This window comes from Bactrocera dorsalis, chromosome 4 (genome assembly GCF_023373825.1).
Source record: "Bactrocera dorsalis isolate Fly_Bdor chromosome 4, ASM2337382v1, whole genome shotgun sequence".
NCBI lineage: Eukaryota > Metazoa > Arthropoda > Insecta > Diptera > Tephritidae > Bactrocera > Bactrocera dorsalis.
In genome coordinates, this window is record NC_064306.1 from 56,647,737 (window position 1) to 56,669,717 (window position 21,981).

General features: G+C 36.2%; 1 protein-coding gene and 1 pseudogene across 1 annotated transcript in view; one reads left to right on the forward strand and one right to left on the reverse strand.

The window, feature by feature from the left end:
- LOC105224321 (ras-related protein Rap-2a) overlaps positions 1-21,981 on the reverse strand; it is a 104,672-nt gene that overhangs the window by 71,673 nt on the left and 11,018 nt on the right. The window lies entirely within an intron of this gene.
- Positions 7,725-8,478, forward strand: LOC115066007 (uncharacterized; annotated as a pseudogene).

Sequence of the window (21,981 nt, forward strand, 5' to 3'; positions counted from 1 at the left end):
ATCATTTGTGCATAAGAAAAGTGAAAGCACGATTGGTTCCAAAATCACCACATTTTTTCGAAAAACTGCGTGGCGTTAACGTCTGTGAAACAATGCTTTCGTTTAACAGGATTTCCTGAAACATATTATATTATTATTGGCGATGACTCTTGGATTTTTGCTTACGTCGCGGAAATTGACGATTGATCGGCCGAATATCGTGACAAAGTGGAGCCAAAGCAAAAAAACCACGTCAAACCAGGTCAAAAATCAAGGTTATTTTGAAAGTTTTTTTCCATTATCAAGGTGTGGTGCACTCCGAATTCATTCCGACCGGCCAAACTGTCAACAAGCAATACTATTTTATTATTATGCGGGATTTGCGCGAAACTTTCGTAAAAAGAGCCCGGAATTAAGGTCTAACAAATCTTAGATTTTGTAGCATGATAATGCCTTGTCGCATACTGTATTGATTCTTCGTGAGTTTTTCCCAAATTTTCAACGAACATGGTGCCGCTACGTGTTCGCCTGATTTAGCTCCGTGTGACCTCTGGCTATACAGCAAACTCAAACGACCGCTCCGTTGAAACCGTTTTGAGTCAATTGAAGACATTAAAAGTGAATCCCTACATTGAAGGCTGTTCCGTAAATAGACTTTAACAACTGTTTCGAAGATTGGAAAAAACAGCTTGTCTTCTTCGGGGTCTGTATCTTTTCTATCCTCCTTACTAGTCTGTTGTAAACAAAATTTCTGTAAGTGTTAGAGATTTTCCTGGGCTGGAAGTGGTTCTCTGCCATCTATAGTTTTAAGCAGGATTATATGAAACTAAAATGTCCTGAGCCATCACTTGAATGGAAAATTTTGCATTCCATAACTATATGACCGAGTTCCATTTCTTAAAGTTTCTTGATTGCCTTTTCGATCAGTAAACACTTTAGTTGCCAACTAGCCATCCAAAAGAATCCGGTTTGGCATTTTCTCTATAGATAAAGGACAGCGCTGTAGTCTCGAAGTTTGATGCATTATTTTCTGGAAGATGCTCATATGAGATCGCCAAATTTGATTTCTGGTGGTTATCACGTATGTACATATTGGATGGGTCCGATTTTTTTATATATGTATTCACGTAGAAAAGGTAAGGCCAACTTTGACTGGTGGTGGTGCGTAGATTAATTAATTGTTCAATTGGTGGGTTGTTAGTAAAGCAAACTTTGAACAAAAGAGTCATCGACTAATGTAACACTGAACCATTGGTATAGCTAACAATAAATGTACTCAGCTATAGAATCTTCTACATCTTAAGTACTGCTTGAGCTATTGCTTCCACGAAGCAAAATATAATCACACACGTTTTTCTTATCGGCAAGACTAGTTTTCACATGCCTTAATATTGATCTTTTCGCCATGTATTTTGTTTTTTTTTGTTTTGATAGTATCGGATATGAAATACATTTGAGGCGTGTCATTGAATGTAACGGCGAACAACTCTATTCATATGTGTACCCAACTCATGCTCGCCTTCGAGCTGCCTAGGCGACTGTGATCGTTTGTAGTGAAGTCACTGGCGGAAATCTCTAAATCAACATCATCATCATCAGCACAACATTGTCCGCAATATCACACCGTTCGCACCTCCATACAAGCAGCGCTTGAGCAAATATTGACTCGTTACGCTGTGCTGCGCAGAACACAGGGACATTCAGTTATACATTCACACACAGATAGTCATACACTTACACATCCACTCTCATATCACGATACGCAGAAATCTGTGCTAGAATACATGAATACATGGCTTTTTTTGCGGCTCATGGCTCAGGCGTAATATTGTATGTACATATATGTATATATATATGCACATGCACTCATACAAACGCAAATAAATGCACAAGCATGTATTAAGCACTCACGCCTTGAGTGTACGCTGCGTTAAGTGGTTTAAGCTGGATGTCACAACAATCGATAGATATTTGTTTTTGTATTTTTTTTTGCTGTTGTTTCTGCGGCTGGCCACTTTTGCGGTTGCCAGTAGCTGCCGAAAATTCACTACTGCATATTTCAAGTGTCAACACACGCACACATATACACACGAATTTACACGTCCCGGAGTTACATGCATTCAAATATATATATTTCTAAGTATCTATAGCAAGAATATATATACATAAGCATGTAAATCTGCCAGCAATTTCTCCGTTAGTTGATTAGTGGCTTAGGGGATTTTCCAAACATTTCCGAGTGATGTTCAATATGGCCAAACGGAAGTGCTCATATTATTTAAATATTATTGTGTAGTCTGTCGTGTTGCACAAATACACATACATATACTCATAGCTATACATTTCCTGTTGAGCAATTTTCGGCATGCGTTGTGTGGCAGCTGGTTGTGCTAAGGCATGTAAAGCTTCTGGAAGCCATACTTGTCACACTTTGTGTAGTGAAATGTGTGGTAAGTAGATTTGTCATTGAAATCAATTTGAGATTCTAAGCTCGACAAAACTCTGCTGGTTAAATTGTAGCAATGTAACTTGTTCGAGTTTGAGTTATGTAAAGGGTGTTTCAAAAGGTTGGACCTTTTGGACATTAAGGACATATATTTGTTTAATCTGATTTAATAAGAGCACAGAATTGGACTTTAGAGGCCTTGTTGGGGCACATTTTAAATAAAAAAAAAATAAATTTTAGTATGTTATTTTTAAATGTATTATCCGTCGAAATGTGTAAAAAATAAAATATTATTTTTATTTTGTGAAATATGTAAAAAAAGAGATAAAAAAAAGTAATAAAAAAAATAATTTTGGAAAATAATAATAAAAAAATACTTATTTATTTTTTCTTACATATTTCAATTATATTCGACAATGTAAAACAAATTTTAAAATACAAAAAAAATATTTTTTACTCGATATTGTAAAATATTTTTTAAAATTAATAAAAAAATTATTATAAATTTGTGTTTTTTTTGTATTTTTTGCTTTTTAATCTTAAAAAATAATTTATATTGTCGAATGTAATTGAATTATGTAAGAAATATATATAAATACTTTTTTTTTAATTAAAAAAAAATGTTTTTTTTAAATTATTTTCAAAAATAATTTTAAAAAAATTTATTTTCAAAAAAATTTTCAAAAAGATTTTTTTATTACTATGTTTTTTTCATATTTTGATGTGTACTACTATTGAAAATAGCATACTAAAATTTTAAATCTCTATCTCGAACAGTTTTTGAGTTAAAGGTTTTAAAGTGTAGCCGCTCAGTTCCAACAGTTTAACTTTTAACCTCTTTTTTCTTTACATTTTGCAATCTGTAATTAGTTTTCTGTACGCTACATTCAGATATGTGATAAGTAGAGTCAAGTTTATGAGCTTCTGGGCCATAGAATTTGAAATTATCGACGAAGCACAGATGTAGTCGCCTAGATGTGGTGAAAATGCAGATGTTGCTAAATTTGATAGTTCGTACAATGACAGGCTGCTTCTTAGAGTATCCTGCCGAACACCCGTATAGTGAGACCTGCATGCTTGCGGTTAAGGTACTTGTACTTTTCCCCAAGAAGTTTCATCTGCAGTGCTTTCGCAAAACTCGTTTCTGCAGTCGTCTGCTTAAAACAGAGCTCCCTTCTAAGATCTTCAAGAAGTCTTTGCTTGTCTAAGTCGACGACACTTAATAATATGCCGCAATACTAATATAATAACAATACGGAATGCCGAAAATTTTATTCACACACTGACCGTCATTCACAGTGGAGTAATCAACACTTTTACCGACTCCCTTTCAATGAATGGCGTACTTGGAATTAAACCACCCCCATTGTAGACGAAAAGCTCGAGTTGCCTGGAGAATCTATAGATAACCTACGCAACTTCCTTTTAGATATTGTATAAGGTTAAACTGCTATCTATCCATAATCGACCCAGATATGCCAGATATATGTCCGGTAGGTCCCTGAGTCCCGGCATGTCTCTAACCACTTCTTTTCCTACCAAATGAAACCAATTCATCCAAGACCCCTCTCCCTATGGAGCAAATCCGTCGGAGCAACATGTTTTCTGGATTCTGGTTAGAATGCTGTCACTTCGGGCAACTTAGCGCTGGATGCTCCATTTACATGCCATGAAACTATGTTACTTACGTCTACAATGCTTTTTGTGGACAGTCAGTCAAAGTTTGGTGCCTGATGTATTCCAAATATTCGGTGTCTAACTTGTGTTAGAGCTGGGCATTCACCAGAGAAAATTGAGAACTGTTTTTATATCCCCTTCTAGATTACAGCTGTGGAAAATGTTATTATTGGGTAGACCCATCCATAGCGCGTGTACTTCAAAAGGCCAGTGCCATATTATAATAATTGTAATTCTGAAAATAATATTCTTGGACTTATGTAATAAGTCCCTGGTTCTAGCCTTATTATATTTGGGCTTCGTTATCTTGCAGTTGGTTATTGATTTACATCTGTACTGAGCAATTTTTTCAAAGTCTGTGATGATACTTTTTTCTCCTAATCCGAAAATACAGTCCTTGGCCGGGTAAAATCTGGGTCAATTCTTGTGTCGTAAAACTGGCTGTTGTAGGAATTGATCCTTCTAATGTCCTACTAAGGTCCAACTTTCAGTGAATGGAAAAAGAAGCTTTCACTACCCCACTTAGTCGTTTCATTCTTCACCGAATGAAAGGTGTATTCATAAGAAACGCTATACTTACACTCTAATATTCCTCTCTGTAGCTCATAATACTGAATTGAGTTTCATAGCCATCAGCTGTTAACGTGCTTCTCAGCTTGATAAGAAATCTAAACATTAATTTTTTGCCTTCAGTAAGGAAAAAATCTATAGTAAGAACCAAGCTGCTACTTTTCTTGCAGTTTTTCCTGCGTTTGTCCCTTTGAAAACACCCTATACCTGCACGCACCAATTCTATCCTCTAGTATTTAGTTATATATTAGTACACTTTGTTATGCGAATGTAAATTTATTTCTTCAACATTCAATTTACAACACTTCCTGCAACAGTAATTCAAACTCAGTGTGGCAACTGCCCCCTCATGCTGCTCCTACGTCAGCAGCGCTGGTGTTTATATGTAAATCTTTTATTGAAAATAAAGTAGCATGAAAATTGCGTTAGAAACTTGATCTAAATCTCTTTCGTTCAGCTTGCGAGTTTTTCCGCTTGATAGATTGTGCGCACATAATGCACACCATACACACTGTCCATATAGATTACTATATATATATCTATACCTTCAAGTGCTCGCATTTATATTATTAGAGTGCAGAACTTCGCTTTTGAGTATTAATAAAGTCTGCAAAAGTATTTTAAGTACAACTTTTTGTTGGCTGCTTTATTTTTAATAGAGTTTGAAATGGAAGTTTTTTTCTTTTTTTCTCAAAGGTTATTATAGTTTTGTGCTTAATATGCTTGAAAATAAGCAATATGGAATTTTAAATATGAATTTAATATCAGTGATTAAATTGCATGATATTTTTCGTGTAATATAGCCCAGAGAATTGCTCTTAACGGCTTTGCAGTTTCATTAACTATTGACCAAAAGAACTAGTTTGGGTTTTTGAAACAAAACTTTTGTTTTAAAGTGAGTGGTTGGATATATATTTGCTTTCATGGGAGTTATTACTTGATTTACATATATTTTTTTGTTCTCTACAAGTATGTACATTCGTGATAGACTTTTATTATTATTTTTTCTTATTTTTTCCTATTCTATTAAAGGAAGGATATATTTAGTAATGAAGCGTTCTTTGACATTTTTTTTATTTTGGAAATCCTCTACTTTCCCAACCACTTCAATCAAAAGCTGCTTTAAAAATATTCTTCTGTTGTTATCTAAATATGGCAAAAATAGATGTGAATTATGTCTGGAATGAGCATTGGAATTCCAGCTTAGTAATCTATATTTCATTGTCATCTGACAGCATTACCTGTAATCACCTAAGGCAAAGCGGATTACCGACCTGACAAGGCACTTTAAAATGCGAAGTTTGTAGGTTTTCATTATAAGCTTAAGAGCCATAAGCAGCTGAACAGTAAGCATTACCGCCCACTTATTTCGACAGTGAACAAATGCGTATACAATGCCACGTGTATATGTACTATATACATACCTATATGTGTGTGTGAGTATAGAAATTTATATATCTGTATATAGATAGGACATTAAAGCCGGTAGAAATGATAGCGTATTTTGAGGAAGATAGTTTGAATGGAGATTATTTGAACTATTTTGTATTCGTTTGCGTATTTGGCGAAATCTAAAAATATAAGTAAGTAAATATACATATGTACATGTGAAAATGTTAGGAGGATCCCTCAAGGCTATCACTTTCAGTCAGTTAGTGGAATTCGGATAGAAATGCGCGATTGTAACTCTATTCGTATGTAATTTTTGTAGTTATAGCGTTAAATATATGAGAATAACAGAAGTAACACATGTTGGCGGTGACGTATGAGCAACTTTTTGGAAATTATTATTTTTTGTTATTTTAAGGTATAAAATATTCAAATATAATATTATTGCAAGTATTCAATAGTTTTAACAAAATATTGGATTTGTTTAAATTACTTTTTTAATTTTTAATAATAATTTAGGTAAAAAGCTTTTATACCAAAAATAAAGTAATCAGTGTTGGTCGGGGCGTATGAGTAACTATTTGAATGTTATTACACATCAGTTATTTTTAGATAATTAAATTTAAATATAATGTGGAGATAATATTAGATGTTGTTAAAAATATTCTTTTCATTTTTTTTTAATATATATCGGTAAAAAGCTTCTAAACAAAAGCTAGCCTGGGTAAGCAATGTTGGTGGGGGCGTATGAGTAACTACTTCGAAAACGTTTACATATTATTTTCTTGGAAGTTTTAATGCACATATACCATAATAGTCCAGTCACTTAAGTTCAAATTAGGTATGAATCTCGGAATTCGATATACCCATTTATATGTCTGTAAATACTTGTATATTGACACCCTAAAGTTGTCTCAAAACCTACATATGGTCGGTATACCCTTTAGTGTTTAGTGTGTATTTACAAACATATAAATGGGTATATCGAATTCCGAGGTGAACTTACTATAATGACTGGACTATAAATAGAATTTAGGGTATTAAATAAATAATTTTATTTGGTTTTACACTTTTTAAAATTCAAGGTTCGCGGTCAAAAGGTGAAAGGCAGCAAATCATTACTTACACTGAAGTGGAGAAATACAAGTATGCTTTTGATATTAGCTGAATTTTGTAAAATTTTATGCTTTTCTTATATCTCAGAAAGCTTAAATCCTTTGGAAAAACGTAACAGAAAAGTGGCAACTCTATTTATATTTTTTTTTTGAAATGTTGAGTGTTCAATGATTTATTTTAATTAAATCGTTCGTTGATTTTTATGCAAGCTGGTCTTTTCTATTATGTGGCAACCTTATTCCAAAATTTTTTATACAAAAATTCAAATGTAAATTTGGTAAAGTTATTAAAATTAACAAAACTTTCAAATCGACTTGAACTCTTTTTTTAAAAAAGATGGCAACCCTTTTTAATTTTTTTGCTTTAAATTTCTTAGTGTGCTGGTTTGCGAAAATTGCTCCGCGCGGGTGTCAACTGGGCAATGCGTGTCGCTGCTAATAATGTCATGATCTCAAGGTGGCTCCTGTCAGTGCGAAGGCTGACGTGTTTTCTCTATCCACCCCTTATGTTGAGCTGCATTATATACATCCTCAGAAGTAGTAAGTGAATGGGTAATACAACGGCCTTTCTAATGAGCTACCTGGCGGTAGGTATAAAACGCTAGGTGTGGAAACCTCCGAATCAGAAACTCAAACTAGAGGACAACAAAGGAACGAAGCGTACTGGGTTATCAGTCCGATCCCGGAAAGGGAAGAAGAACTTCTTCGCTCTCCTGTGCAGGCGAGGGTTCAAACTCTGGCAGCCATAGAGGACTCCGAATAAGCCAAGCAAGGAGGGGTTGAAGACAAAAGCGGAGTACAAGACGGCGGTCGGAAAATGCCACCGTCTCGAAGACAAATCCAGCCTAAAGGATGAAGAGGTGAAACGGCTGGCTTTTGCTAGAGAAAAGGTGAAGAACGGCCGGGCACACTTAGCAAATCGAAATTGGTGTAATACCTCTGATCTACCAAGCCTAATCGCATTGAGGAGCATATGGCTGGAAAGAGGCAGCGTTCGACACAGAGAGACCCGAAGCTACCGTTGAAAAAGAGGAAATGTAAAGACGTTGCCAGGAGGCTAGACAGCAAGCATGCGGACGACAAACCGACAACGACCAAGCCAGGAGGGCGGCAAATGAGATTTCGAGACGGCAAATGACCGTTGCGCTCATAGACCGCAGTAACTCGCTGAGGCAAATGTCACAGGTTCGGTGGAAAATAGTAGAAGTTAACCTATTGGAAACCCTTTTCTGAAGAATGGACGGCGAACCGAGCGCACCCATGTCGTCATTTGATAGAGCAGGTTCGAAGTCAAAATCTTGAAATGCAATGACGACCCGACGCCAACATCGGTAAGGAGAGCGGTCAGAACGATTTCAAATCTGTGGGAAGGAGCGAAGCTGGAGGTGGTGAACCACAGCAGTATTCAATCAATGCCCCAAGCGAAAGTAACTACGAGTATACCTCGCGTGGTGACCCGGAACATGCTCTGCGGTTGTTACAAAGACAGAATTCGGACGTGCAACTAGTGTCTGGAGGTGGTTAAGTGTGACAAAATCGATCAACAAAGATGGCGGCCAAAGCTACATTCTCCAAATTAATATGGCGTCAGATAATAATCTGAACGCGAAGTTGGTTAAAATAGCGTCGAGCGTGGAAAGCGTATTCCTTCGACTCATGAAGCGCCACCCTGCGGACGGCAACAAAAAACGTTGGAGATAGGTGGTTACTTCGCTCGTTCTATGGGAAATAGAGGTTAAGGAAGAACCCAGTCAACAGTGTGAAGGCCAAAAACCAAGAGTTGAGGGTGCTCCAAGTGAACCTCTACTAGAGTAAGATAGCCTCTGCCGAGGTTGTTTTCAATTTATAGGACGGCGGCTATGACGTGGCTTTAGTCGAGGAACCAAGGATTGCATCGGGTAACGTGGTCACTGGGCTGAAGTCTAAAAATTACACGACACACACACCAAATTTGTCCGAAAGTTAGTATTGATTAAAAGTAAAACATTAAATTAAATAATCAATTATGTTTACATAGGTGGCAACTCTACTTAAAAATTAATTGTATTTTTGGCTGTTTTTCAGAGCCGCTTACAACACGAGCTTTTTAAATAATTTTATTTTGTGATTTTGCCTCCCTAGGGAATTAAATTCACTCCACAGCGTCTCCTTTATTCGTATACAACTCACAGATTCACTGGTTCGATCTCGTAACAACACATAATTTTTACCAAAAACTTGCAACCAAAGCTTTTTTTAAATTTAAAATTATTTGTTTATGACTTCTAAGCGCGGTGGATAGAAATAACCCGCCCAAGCCGTCTGTGTCTTTCTGCAGTCAAGTTTAAGTAGCGCTCCACCTTCTGCTAAATCAAGCGTTGAAAACCGTTCATCTTTAGTGGAACGCAAATAGCATAGAAGTTCACAAGTCAGACAATTGGAAGTCGCCACAAATCCGCCTTTTCATTTACTTAAGCTGCATGCTTAATTACCACTCAACAAAGGCGGTTGTCGCGAAGAGAAAGAAACCACACTAAAGCAGAAGCCAAGCGCATTCAAATGCCAATTGACAATTGCTTGTGGGCCGCCACTTGATTTGCAGGTTCATTAGAAGCGCGACATTGCGGCCGCTGAACGCATTTCTCAAGTCATTTGAGCATGAAATGGTAAAGTGTTGCACACAGAAGATGAATACTAAAGACAGAGAGAGAAGGAGAGAGAGAGCGAGTAAGGGTTTGTGTAAGAGGGATAGTCTCTGTAATAGAAAGCGACTAATTAAACGGAATATTATGCAGCGCAAATTAGGCAAACACCTAAATTCATTAGCAACAGAATTAACCAAACACACACACATACATTTCTACAAATGTAGACACACACACCCACACACTTACATAATCACAATGACGATAAGATTAGATAAGAGCAGCTGAAATGAAATACAATTATATACATGCCACTCACATAACATTTCTTCGTCGGCTAAAACTGCACACGCCTCTCTCTTCGTCGCCCGCTCTCTCGTCCACACAGTAATTAATAGGCTAAGGCATTTGCACACGCCCAAAAGCTCGCTGAGCTGGAAAACTGCAGTTACGAGTAGAAAATCTGCGCGCTAATGAGAAACCTAGTTAGAGTAGTGTATGAAATGAGCCATGAGAAGAGGCAGCACTCGTCGCAAAAACATGTGCTGGCTGTTGAGGAGCCGAGGATCGGCGGGCAGCGGGTGTATGCGAGTTGTTCATGCTGGTCGCATATCTTCTGGCGACACGCTGTCATATATTGTCTTATTAGTGGTGAAATGCTTTGGGTCACTTTATTAAAATGTCACCAGTCAACGGCAAAATAAATTAGACAAGCGCATAGACAACGCTAAAACGCAATAATGTTGGTGCAGACAAGTGTTTGTATGTATGTGTGTACTTATATATACATATATGTATATATTCGCAGAGCAGCATTGCACAAATGAGGTTTGTGGGAAAAGCAGCGGCTGCTTTTATTTCTTGACAGTCCATAAACTAGTAAAAAATTGCCTGTTAGCCGTTTGCTAAGTAATTGTTGGATTGTTGGCAGAAACTGTTGACACAAGGTTGCATTGCTGCGCAACTGTTTGTTTTGTAAATTGTTCTCAGAAGGCAAATTATTGTTTGTTATTATTTCAAATTCAATGAAAACTTCTCCGCTGTTGATATGAACATAATATTTGATATTTTCAAGATTTTTCGTACCAGCAAATATAGACTGAATAGTTCAGAAGCTCGTTCCCACGACAGTTGGGTCTAAATAACTGGAACGGACCTGGATTTTTATCTAGCCAAGTACTTTCAACTCGTCACCATTCTTCAAAACTACTTCAAGAGTGTTTTCTGCCGCTACAACAACAATGACAACTAACACAGAAGCCTTTGTAAATACTAAAAAAAAAAGAAAGAGATTCATAGTAGAGGAAAACCCAACAGACGAAGAACGTCTTCTCGCAGCCAAAACTGTTTGAAAATGAGGAACTACAAGAATTACGGGATAAAGATTCTTGACAAACACAAGAAAAACTCCTTGGCAATCACTGCAGCAGCCATTGATTTTTTAAGGTAGTCAATGAAAATTATTCCATGCACATCTCTATATATAGACCCCATAACCTTGCCAGCCGGCTTTTGTGTTTTTTCGTGCTTCGGTGAGGGTTCATCATGTGTAGTCCAATCGCATGATTGTCCATTGAACTACGGAGTGCAACGCTGAATCTATGTTTCATTCATTGTAACATATCGAAGTACACACTCTCGCTTATTAAATTTGAACATCCCCAAATACCGCTACGAATCATCAACTCGTCATTGTTTTTGGTCAAAGGTGATATTGCAAGGCACCCACTTTGCACAGAACTTTCTCATATCCAAATATTCGTGAATGATATAATGCCTATGTTCACTTGATATAGTATAGTAGCAACTATCTCGAACAACATCACTTTACGGTCATTGGAAATTATTTTTTGGACTGGTTTGATGTTTTCGTTGGTAACAACCTGGGTGTCCACCGTTTTCGATACTCTTTTTCCACCTCTAAACTTGACATATCAATCTTTGATGGTTGATTTTCCTAGAGAAGTAATACGAAACTTATCAATGCTATAGGTAATATTTTATCAACACGCGAAATTACTTTTTATCCATTTTAAAGTCTCAAGAATAAATGATTGTTCATGTTGTTTCTTATATATGTTTGTAAGTTATCATATTTTGTTTTAATTTTTGCAAGAGCTGCCTCTTCGAATAGTTCTGTGACCTGTTAGTTGTAAGTCTCGTCTCCTATATGCAATCATATTGGAAATTTAATTTCTCTCGAAGGCTTTATAAATTTCTAAAAACTATTAAACCTACCGGATATAGCTTGAATTTCAAGTGCACTACATTTTATTGCAGAGTCCACTACGTAAGTCTACCGGGATATATATATTATATATACTTATATTAATATATATTAAAACTATATATGGCTTGCGAGATGTTGTCCCTCCCACTGAAAAAAACACTAACGAGTGATTTTGTATGCACATCAGCTGCGTAATATCCATATTTTCGTACGTGTGTCCCTGCGGCGTGCAGCAGCGTCAAGTCCAGTCGCACGACGGACATTGTCGATTGTGGTGAGGTTGCTGCCACAGCCACCGGGCGCCGCTGATAAGCACAGCGTTAATTGCCTGGCAAATTTTCCTGCCATTTTTTTGTTATCGTCTTTGTTGTTCTTGCTTTTGCCCCACTTCATGCCATGTCTATCTGGCGCCACGGCTGGCAGCCTATCGCCTTCCGTTGCTATTTTTTCATACGCTCATTTATTTCTGGTTTCGTTTTTCGCTTAATTTTTTCTTGTTGTCTTTTTTGCTATTTCGGGCTTATCAGGTTTTTTACGCCGGTTTTTTCCGGCTCAAACGCTTTTTTTTCGCTCAACGGAAATCGCGTTGTGTCATTGTGTGTCGCCGCCCGGGAGCTTCTGCCTGTTTGTATTTATTTCGACATTTTTATCTTTTTTTGTATGCGTGTGTGTGATATGTGCGGTTGCTATCGCAATAAATGACAATTGTTCCACTTAATTATTCACCTGCAGGCCAACCATGACTGCTGACATACATACGCAGCAGGCCTTGCGTTGCCGATAATGTCGCCGGCTCCGGTGCTTACCAACTAACCAGCAATCAGCCAGCTCACCGAAAAGTAAGTGTGTAAGCCGCTGGCAATACTTTAGTTGCAAATTTATGCGCCGATATCTCATTATAAAGGCATAAAGCTGGATTTACATGTACTTTAATGCGCTTAAGTATGGGTATTACGGTATTTGTATAAATATATTTATATATAGAAGGTATATAAGAACTTTTATATATACGTAAGTAACTTGTGCGGACCTTCAAGTAAATCCATCTTAACTGTTGTGTAATCTATAATGTATGCACTGTGATATATTAAGCTCACATATATCAATGTAATCTTAAAATGTTCTTTGAATATACAACTTTTTTCAACTCGAAAGTAAAGATAGATATAGATTTCTCAGAATTAAGTTGAAATACGAATGTATGTTATGATATAATTTTAAATTCATCAGATATATAGTCAACTTTAAAATTTTGGATGAAAGATTTACATATTCCTCATATAATACGTTTAGTTTTTAATTATAAATCATCCTAAATGTAGGCAACACATTTCGATACTATATTTAATACAGAATACTATAGTCAAATAAATAGTTTTTTTTTTCTTTTGGGACTTAAAATCAACACTTCAGCATTTCTCTCTTCAGCGATAACAGAAATAAGATTTTAACGCTTATAACCGGTCAATTCAAAAGTCCATTAAATAACTTTGTATGACCGTAAAGTAAAATTGTTCCAGATAGCTGGTACTCTCAAGATATCAACTGAACGGCACATCATATCCTTTACAAATATTTAGTTATGAGAGGCCTCTGTGCAAAGTGGGTGCCCCGCGAGCTCAGTTTTGACCAAAAACAACGTCGAGTTGATGATTCGGAGCGGTATTTGGAGATATCCAAGTGTAATAAACACGAGTTTTTGCGCCGATATGTGATCAATCAATGAAACATGGCTCCATTATTTCACTCCCAAGTCCAATCGATAGTCAACCCGCTTCAAAATATGGAAAAATGCAATAATCGACTGGCATAGTTATGGCGTTCGTATCGTGTCACAAGTCAGTCAAAACGTTGAAAAATTCCATAAGTTGGGCCTCAAATTGCCTCCGAATTCTCAATATTCTCCAGTTCTGATCAGTGGAGAGTAGTAGAGATCATTGATAACCAACTTTTTATGACTGCAATTTGAAGAAGTCGATCTTGACAGTAGTAAAGTACTCGAAAATTGGGTTCATCGGATTCGTTCCTGCAAACGAAGTCGTGGAGGCTAACGTTCTCTTCAGAATTTTGTTGATTGTATCGATTGTAGTTCACATTAAATAAAAAATATAATTTCTTTGGCAATTAGTGTTTTGTTTTAAAAGAATCGTATCACACTTTGTATAAAAGTATGCTTTGGCGTACACTTTCAACATTTTTTAATACGTTTTGACGAAATTTTCTTCATTCATCAATAAATATTATTGCTTAGCCACATTCAAACACTTTCATCCGAAATGTAGGCAACATTTTTCGGTATAACATATACTAGGATCAATTGAGTTTATAACGTCTGTAACCAATCCCTTACTTATATTCTCAATCACGAGAGTTTAAGTTACTTAAAACAATTTTTTTAAGACATGTTTAATGGTCATTATTATTATATTCAAAATAAAATCATCCTAAATGTAGGCAATGTATTAATTTTGTTACCAAAATTAAACAACTAAATTTTCTAGCGTTAGTAAGAACATGAAGCAATAACGTTGCCTACATTTAGGTGTGTTACTGATCAATACCAATGCATATAATTGGACGGATATATAAGAATTGAGACATGCCAATATTTGTATAGTTTGTTTTTTTTTTTTTTGAAAAAGGCCATGTGTGGCGAATATAGAACCTGTAGAGTTTCAGTTTTGGCCAAGAAAACTTTCATCAGTGTAAATCGAAATTCACTCATTTTTGAACAGCTGTAACCTTTTTTTCAACTTTCCTCAATTTAATTACTTTTGGTTAAATGACATTCATGGAAAGCATTAACACTGCCGATGCGACATGGGTTTATGCGTTTGACAAGCAAATAAGTCAACAATCCTGTGAAATGGAACCCGTTTTCAGTCGATCGAAGACAGAAAGCAAAATTCGCTGGAGGAGTTGAGGGCCTTCCCAAAAATGCTTATGAAAAGTGTTTCGAGGACTTGAAAAATCCTTGGCATATGTGTATTACATCAGGTATGATCTGCTTCGAAGGCGACAAAATAAAAATTGATCAATAATTAAATTTATTTGTAATTTATTTTCACAGAATAACCACGACATTCTTTCTGGTGATCAAAAAGGCTTTGAAATATTTACATGCACTTCACAAGACACATATTTCAAAACATGCTGTAAGCAATAAACCTGTCTGTTGGATTACGCCCGCATCACAAGTTTTTATAATCTTCCATTGAAGAATAAGCATTTAAATGTAAAAAGGAAGCTTTTGTAGATAAAGATTTCATCAGCCGCAAACTAAAGGTGATCTCTGCTTTAGAGTGAAGAAATAAGAAAAAATATTTTCAAAATATAAATAAATTGCCTCAAATTTTTCTAATCGCCTCCAGTTTTAAATAAAAACACAATTTTATGCAATTCAAGCTTCTATTCTAGCGAAAATATTAAAGCTGCAATAACAATCGAAACTGATGAACCATAAAATAGATCCCGTTGGGTATTTATCTATAATCTGCGAACAAATTTATGAACATATCTGTGCGTACACGTGTTGCATGAGCTCGATTGTGGTGTTTTCACAGCCGCAGGTGCGCTTTATATGCCTCCATGCATCCACTGATATATACAACCAAATAATTCTATATACACATACTATACATATGTGTATGTTCATGTGCCAATATGCTTAATGCTTTAACGCATTTTTAATTCAAATATATTTGTGCGCAGCAGTGCGTACCGTTATTGTTGCTTCGCATTAGCATTTTCGTCACATTAAAAGTTTTAGCCGCCAGCGTCAGCAAAGCAAGCGCTGCCACCATCTATATATGTTTTTGTATAGAGCATGAATATATGGAATTTATTCAAACTAAAATGAGCAACTCAAATATGCATGAGAGTGTGCGTGTGTGTTGGTGTGAAGAATAAATAAAATTTAAATTACTCGCAGCGCAAACGAATTTGATTAAACTTTTGTGAATACTTTAAAATTTATCGTTGTCCTGCTGTCATTGATTGCTTTTGCTGTGTCGTGCATAACGGTGTCTGGGTTGTTAAAAGTTCGGTTTAACATGAGCTTAAAGACTTGTTATTTGCTTGTGTTAACAAAAAGCGACAACAACAATTGATTAAATCTTTTGTTCGGAGTAGAAAACATTATTGCTTTGAACTTGAAAGAAAAGCACACTTCTTAAGTGTTGGAAGAAAGGTGTGAAAGAGGGGAATACATCTCAGTGATAGAGTTATAATAAAGCTTCAGTTTTTTGAATTATTGTAAAAATGATACACAGACAATTTTCTGAATTCAAAGGCATCCTAAATGTAGGCAACGTTTATCGATTTTGTTAATAATAAAATGAATATTATTTTTGACAGCCAAAAATCGTTGTTTTCTAATGTCAAATATAACTAAATACTCTCTGTGTCCTCAAATATAATTTCGGATACTCAAGTCAACTACGCTTATGACGTTTCTGATATCTCAATCCAGGTAGTATCGAGTTGGTTTGTAGTTGGCTAGAAAACTAAATACTCCTAATGCTAACAATCGAGAGCAGGCTTAAGCAAAAAGCTGCCTTTTCGATTGCTCATATCACTCTAATTGGAAAAGCCTGTGTGTTCTTTGGCAAAATTTTCAACATTTTTCGATGGGTTTTGAGGAAATTTTCCTCACTGATCAATAACTATTATTGTTTCGTTGCTGCATTTAAACATTCTCATCCTAAATGTAGGCAACGTTTTTTCGGTATGACATATTTTAGACGACGTATACGAGAATCAATTGATATTTGAAATTCGATCCCTTAATAATATTCTCATTTACGAGTGCTTGAGTTAACCGTTTCAGCAAAGTTCAGGACATAGAGCATAGCCATAGCACCAGCTAGTAATGAAATTTTATTCTAAGAAATGTTTAATAAAAGTGATCTCACTAACATATTGTATAAAGAAAAGTGTCTTAGTCTTCATTATTATGTTCATAATAAAATAGTCCTGAATATAGGTTTAGTCTTTTATAGTTCAGTGGATGATACCATTTAGACTTCTCAAGAGGAAATTATTAATTTAAGGGACGTGTATATATTTAACTTAGTATAATCGGCTCACAAAACTTTAAAAGCGGTTACCTCGAAACGCTGTTTTCAAAGTCGATAAGAGAAAATTCTCTGAAACAATTGGACCGATAAACTGAAAATTTCCACACGATTCTCAGATATATTTGTGAGGCAATGACGAATCAAAACATTTTGGTTATATCAGGGAATCTATGGAATCTTTTCTGAATTATATTGGATCAATGGGTCGTATACAACTTTGGGTCAGAAGCTTCTTCATTTCTAGAAGAATAAAAATAGAAAAGAATAGCGCTAGAATGGTCAAGGGAGTCTTTAGGGGCACTTCCTCGGGTGTAGTGCTATCTCCGCTTCTATGGACACTAGTGGTAAATAAACTGTTAAGGAACCATTTTAATAACGGAAAGATGGATATACACCATTAGTAGTATTATAACGACCACTTTCAATATAGTTAAGAAGTATATGGCCATCGCAAGTCGGTCAGAGTTTGCATTTGAAGAAAACTGATTAACTTCCTTTCACTAAGAAACGCATCTATCCCTCTTTGGAGGCCCTCTTCGATAAATGGGACTCACTCTGTCTCTCTCTAAGATCGCACCAAGTACCTTGGGATATTCTTCAACAGCAAGGTACTGTGGAAGTGAAATGTCATAGAATGAGTGAGAAATGCATGTAGCCAGAGCTTGGTAAAACCTAGTGTCTTTCTTTCTCTCTCATACACTGGCGCTTCAAAGCGATTGTAAAATAAATTATGCTCTACGATGCAGCAGCTAGGTAAATAGGCTTACGGCTGGCTGCGCTATGCATAACGGGAGCTCTATGAACCGTCGGCTACTAGTTCAACTAGTGCTGAATCTGTCACCTATAGACAACTTCGCTGAAAACTGCGGAAAAATCGTCAGAACTACTATTGGCTGAGGGAGAATGTAGATATATACTAGAACCTTTGGGCATAGCTCGTTGAGTATTTGTGGTTTCATGATCATCGATTCCAGAATTCCACTTTTCATTTGTAAAAGAAGGCTTGGAGTAAACCGCCAAGGGATGATTGGCTTAAAGGTAGGTTGAATAAACGGATGGCTCGAAAATGGAGCACAGAGTTGATAGCCGGATACATTATCTACAGTTAGGCGTAAGCAACTTTTGCAGCTATCGAACCACTGCAGTATAATTCAAGCCTCTGCTATTGGGAAAGCCATCGTGAAGCTAGCCTCTAATATATCAGCAGGCAACTCCAGAGCTAATATCTATGAGGACAGTCATGCAGCAATCAGGAATCATGAGTATCTTAAACAGACAACAGTGGAGAGTGTCGCTAGGAACAAGCAAACTTACTTCTACCGGGTCCCAAGGCACAAATGCAACGAAAACAATAATAAAGTGGGCGCGATTGCCAAGGAGGGTCTGTTATCCGATATCGTGACCGACATTGATAAATCCATGCATTGTCCTTACGACCATTTGACAAGAGCATGGCAAGGAAGTTAAAATAAGATGAAATGATCTACTTGGATGCAAAACTGCAAAAAGTTATGTCTAAAGCAGTAGATCAGAAATACACATGGTTTTTACTAGCACTTGATAGAAGGGACTGTAGCAACCTGATTGAAATACTCACAGGTCAAAGTCTCCGGGTGGCGCATGCCAGTCAAATGGCGCTGACAGATCGACAAAACTGCAGGAGATGTCAAGAACAAAGCAGCATGGAAACAATGGAGCTTCTCATGTGCACATCTCCCGTATAGGCAAAGCAACACTTCAAGTAATTGGGATCATCACGTTATGATGTACTAAAAGAGATATCGCTAGTGAGAATAAAGAGTCTCATAAATTCGTGCAAAGCGTAGACAGTATAAGGAATGACTACTTCTCATAGACTGCGTAACATGACTCTATATAAGGATTAAAACTGGTCTATGCATGGCTTACTAGCCTACCAGAAAAACCTATCCTGACTTTTAAATATAAATGCCGGAGGTCAAAGGTATGCTAAAGCCATAGCGCGAGCTTGGTAAGCTCAGAGGAATATTAAACTGAGTTAAAGCAACTCAATAAGGTTATTATAACTAATATTTTTTTATTATAATATATAACATATTTTCGGTTTAAGAGTCCTAATCGAAAATTCAGCTTTTTGTTCAATTTGCAATCTTTTTTTCAATCATTCTCTATATTCAATCATAAAGTAATCTTATCAGCACGAACCTCAAACATATTCGCACTTCAGACTCTCAGCCACACTCAAGAACGGCTAATCTCCGGCTTGAATAATTGAGTCGTTAAGAACGATAATCAGGTTTATACAAAGGCACATGAAGAGAGAGAGAGAGAGAGAGAGAGTAAATTGGAGATTTATTCATATACGGCAAGTGAAATTAAATTGCTTTTCATAACAAAAACAAATCACTTAAAAGTCCACAAATGTGTACACTTGTGAAGCAAATTTGGAAGCGCTTTCATAAAATCAAAATGATCGAATGAAATTGGGCACTTAAATTAGCCAAACCGCAATGCTAAGTAAGGTTACCTGAAGAGCTCGTAAATTTGGCCAAAAGGTTCGAAGGACATGTGTGTATTTATATATTTATGTTTGGTGAGATAAATACAGTTATATATGTATTTTATCGCCGTGAGTGTATTAAGCGTGTGATATTTATTCCCAGCTGTATTGAGTTTAAGCAACGAACGGTGGCGTGAACTTTCAGCCAAGCAATACAGGCAACGAGTATGAAGTAAAAATGGAAATCACGTAATTTTTTTTTTAATTTTTTTTTTTCATATTTTTTGTTTTTTTTAATTTTATTTTCTGGTTTTTTTGTTTTTATTTTTTATTTTTTACGATTTTTTTTTTTGGTTTTTTTTTGTGTTTTTGGAAAATTATTATAGCCGGCAGCGCTCAATAAATTTGGCCATTAAACCGAAATGGACGCTTAGATTAGTGCGAACATAAAAATTAAGTGATGAGGAAAGCATGCTGTCGAGCACTTAGCTATACACATACATGTACAAATATAAACACATTCACACTGCACACATACATGTATCCAAACACGCATATATGCATCCAACACACATGAGAGCACATATCATCTGACATGTGTGTGTTTGTGTTAAAATATTGCCAGCAAAGTGAATGAATAAAAGCAAACACATTCATAATTGTAAGTGCAAGTGCTTACATATATGCATGTGCGTATGTCTGTGTGCCTGTAGGTTGTTGTATTTGCCGTACTACCAAACACACACTTAAAGGTTAACTCAGCTTAGACTCCTGGCAGCTGGCGAACGCTTAAACACCCATACGAAATTCTGAATTAATCATGGCAATTCTTTCGAAAAAAGTACAACAACTACAACAGCAACAAAAAAAATAAAAATAATAATGGATTTTTGTCAGAAAATTTTAGTGTGGATGATGTCGTTCAGCTTTGGTTGGGCTATATAAATTTAGGTGAATATATATATGTGTATGTTTGATACTAGTACGCCCTTGAATGTATATATGTATGGATGTGTGTTGCAAGTATGTATGTAGGTATGTATGTATGAGTGCATGTATGTATGTATGTATTTATGTAAGTCTGTAGTCTCATCCGTGTAGGTGGATTTTAAATTCCCATTTGTAAGTGCCAGCTTGTGGGCAAATGGACAAAAAACGCTCAAAGGTAAGTCACACACACACTCACACATACACAACTACAGCGCTTAGTCAAGCCTGATTGATTGTGTGCCAGCAAGCTTTCTTCTCTTCTCTTCCCTTATCTTTTCTTTTCTTTAACTTTTTTGTTAGTTTTCTGTTTTTATATTATTCTTCCTGCCATTACTTTAAGTTGTTGCTGCTAAATTTAAATTGGTTTCCTTCTTCAGCCATGAAGCATACTTCCTTTGGACTGTTATTTTTTTGCAATTAAAAGGTAAATACATTTTTATGCTCTCCTGTGTTGTTATTTTGTAATAATTAAAAATTAGTTTCTTATTTTTAGCCTAGTTGGAAGTAAGCTTTGGTTAAAGCAGCTTTTGCTGACTTACAGCGGCATTAATTGCTGCCTGGCTCTTGCTGTTCGGGGTATTTGGGGAGATAATTAAAAGCGTATTTTTTGTAGTTGGAGAAAGAGCACAAACTTGTTGGAAGTTACCTTTATTTTCCTGCTAAATCATAATAATGAGATTTCTGTCGTGTAACGCTGATTTCCTATGATGGCTAGCACGCCCTATACTACGAGTACAAACTGATTTCGGAAGACATTATTTTGCGTAGTGAAACTGCATCTCTGTTTACTATAAATTTCTACAAACACTTTTTTTATTCACGGTTCTTTGAATTACTTTAGTGACTCGATTGGAATATATTCTTCGGAAATTGTATGGCTGTTTTGGACAATAAACCACGGCAAACCTCTTGTGTATATCTTGCAAAATGAAAAAGATTTATATGCAAGCTGTTGATTCCGATCGTTCAGTTTGTATGATAGCCCTATGCCAAAATTCAGATCGATATCTAAAACCTCTCAAATCAAATGCCCAGGACTTCACTCAGGAAAAAGAAACAGTTTATTGGTAGACGTACAGAAAATATCACTCAACTTAGACGCAGATGTCTTCGCTTTCGCAGATCATACACTAGATCTAGGCGCAAAGGAGCAACACCCGAAGAAGTCGAACAAGCGGTGAAAAAGGAGCTTAAGCATGCCATCGAGGCAAGTCGAAAGCAGTTGGAGCAACTACGCGAGGATGTTAACAATAATTCTTGCGGACTTAAGTATAAAATAGTTAGCAAACTCGGTGCTCGAATCAAGCCACTTCTCTTAAGCGCTGCCAAAATGGATGGCATCGTTAGCACACTTTTTCTCACGCACGAAAAACGAGTCAGTGAACCAGAACAACCTATAAGACT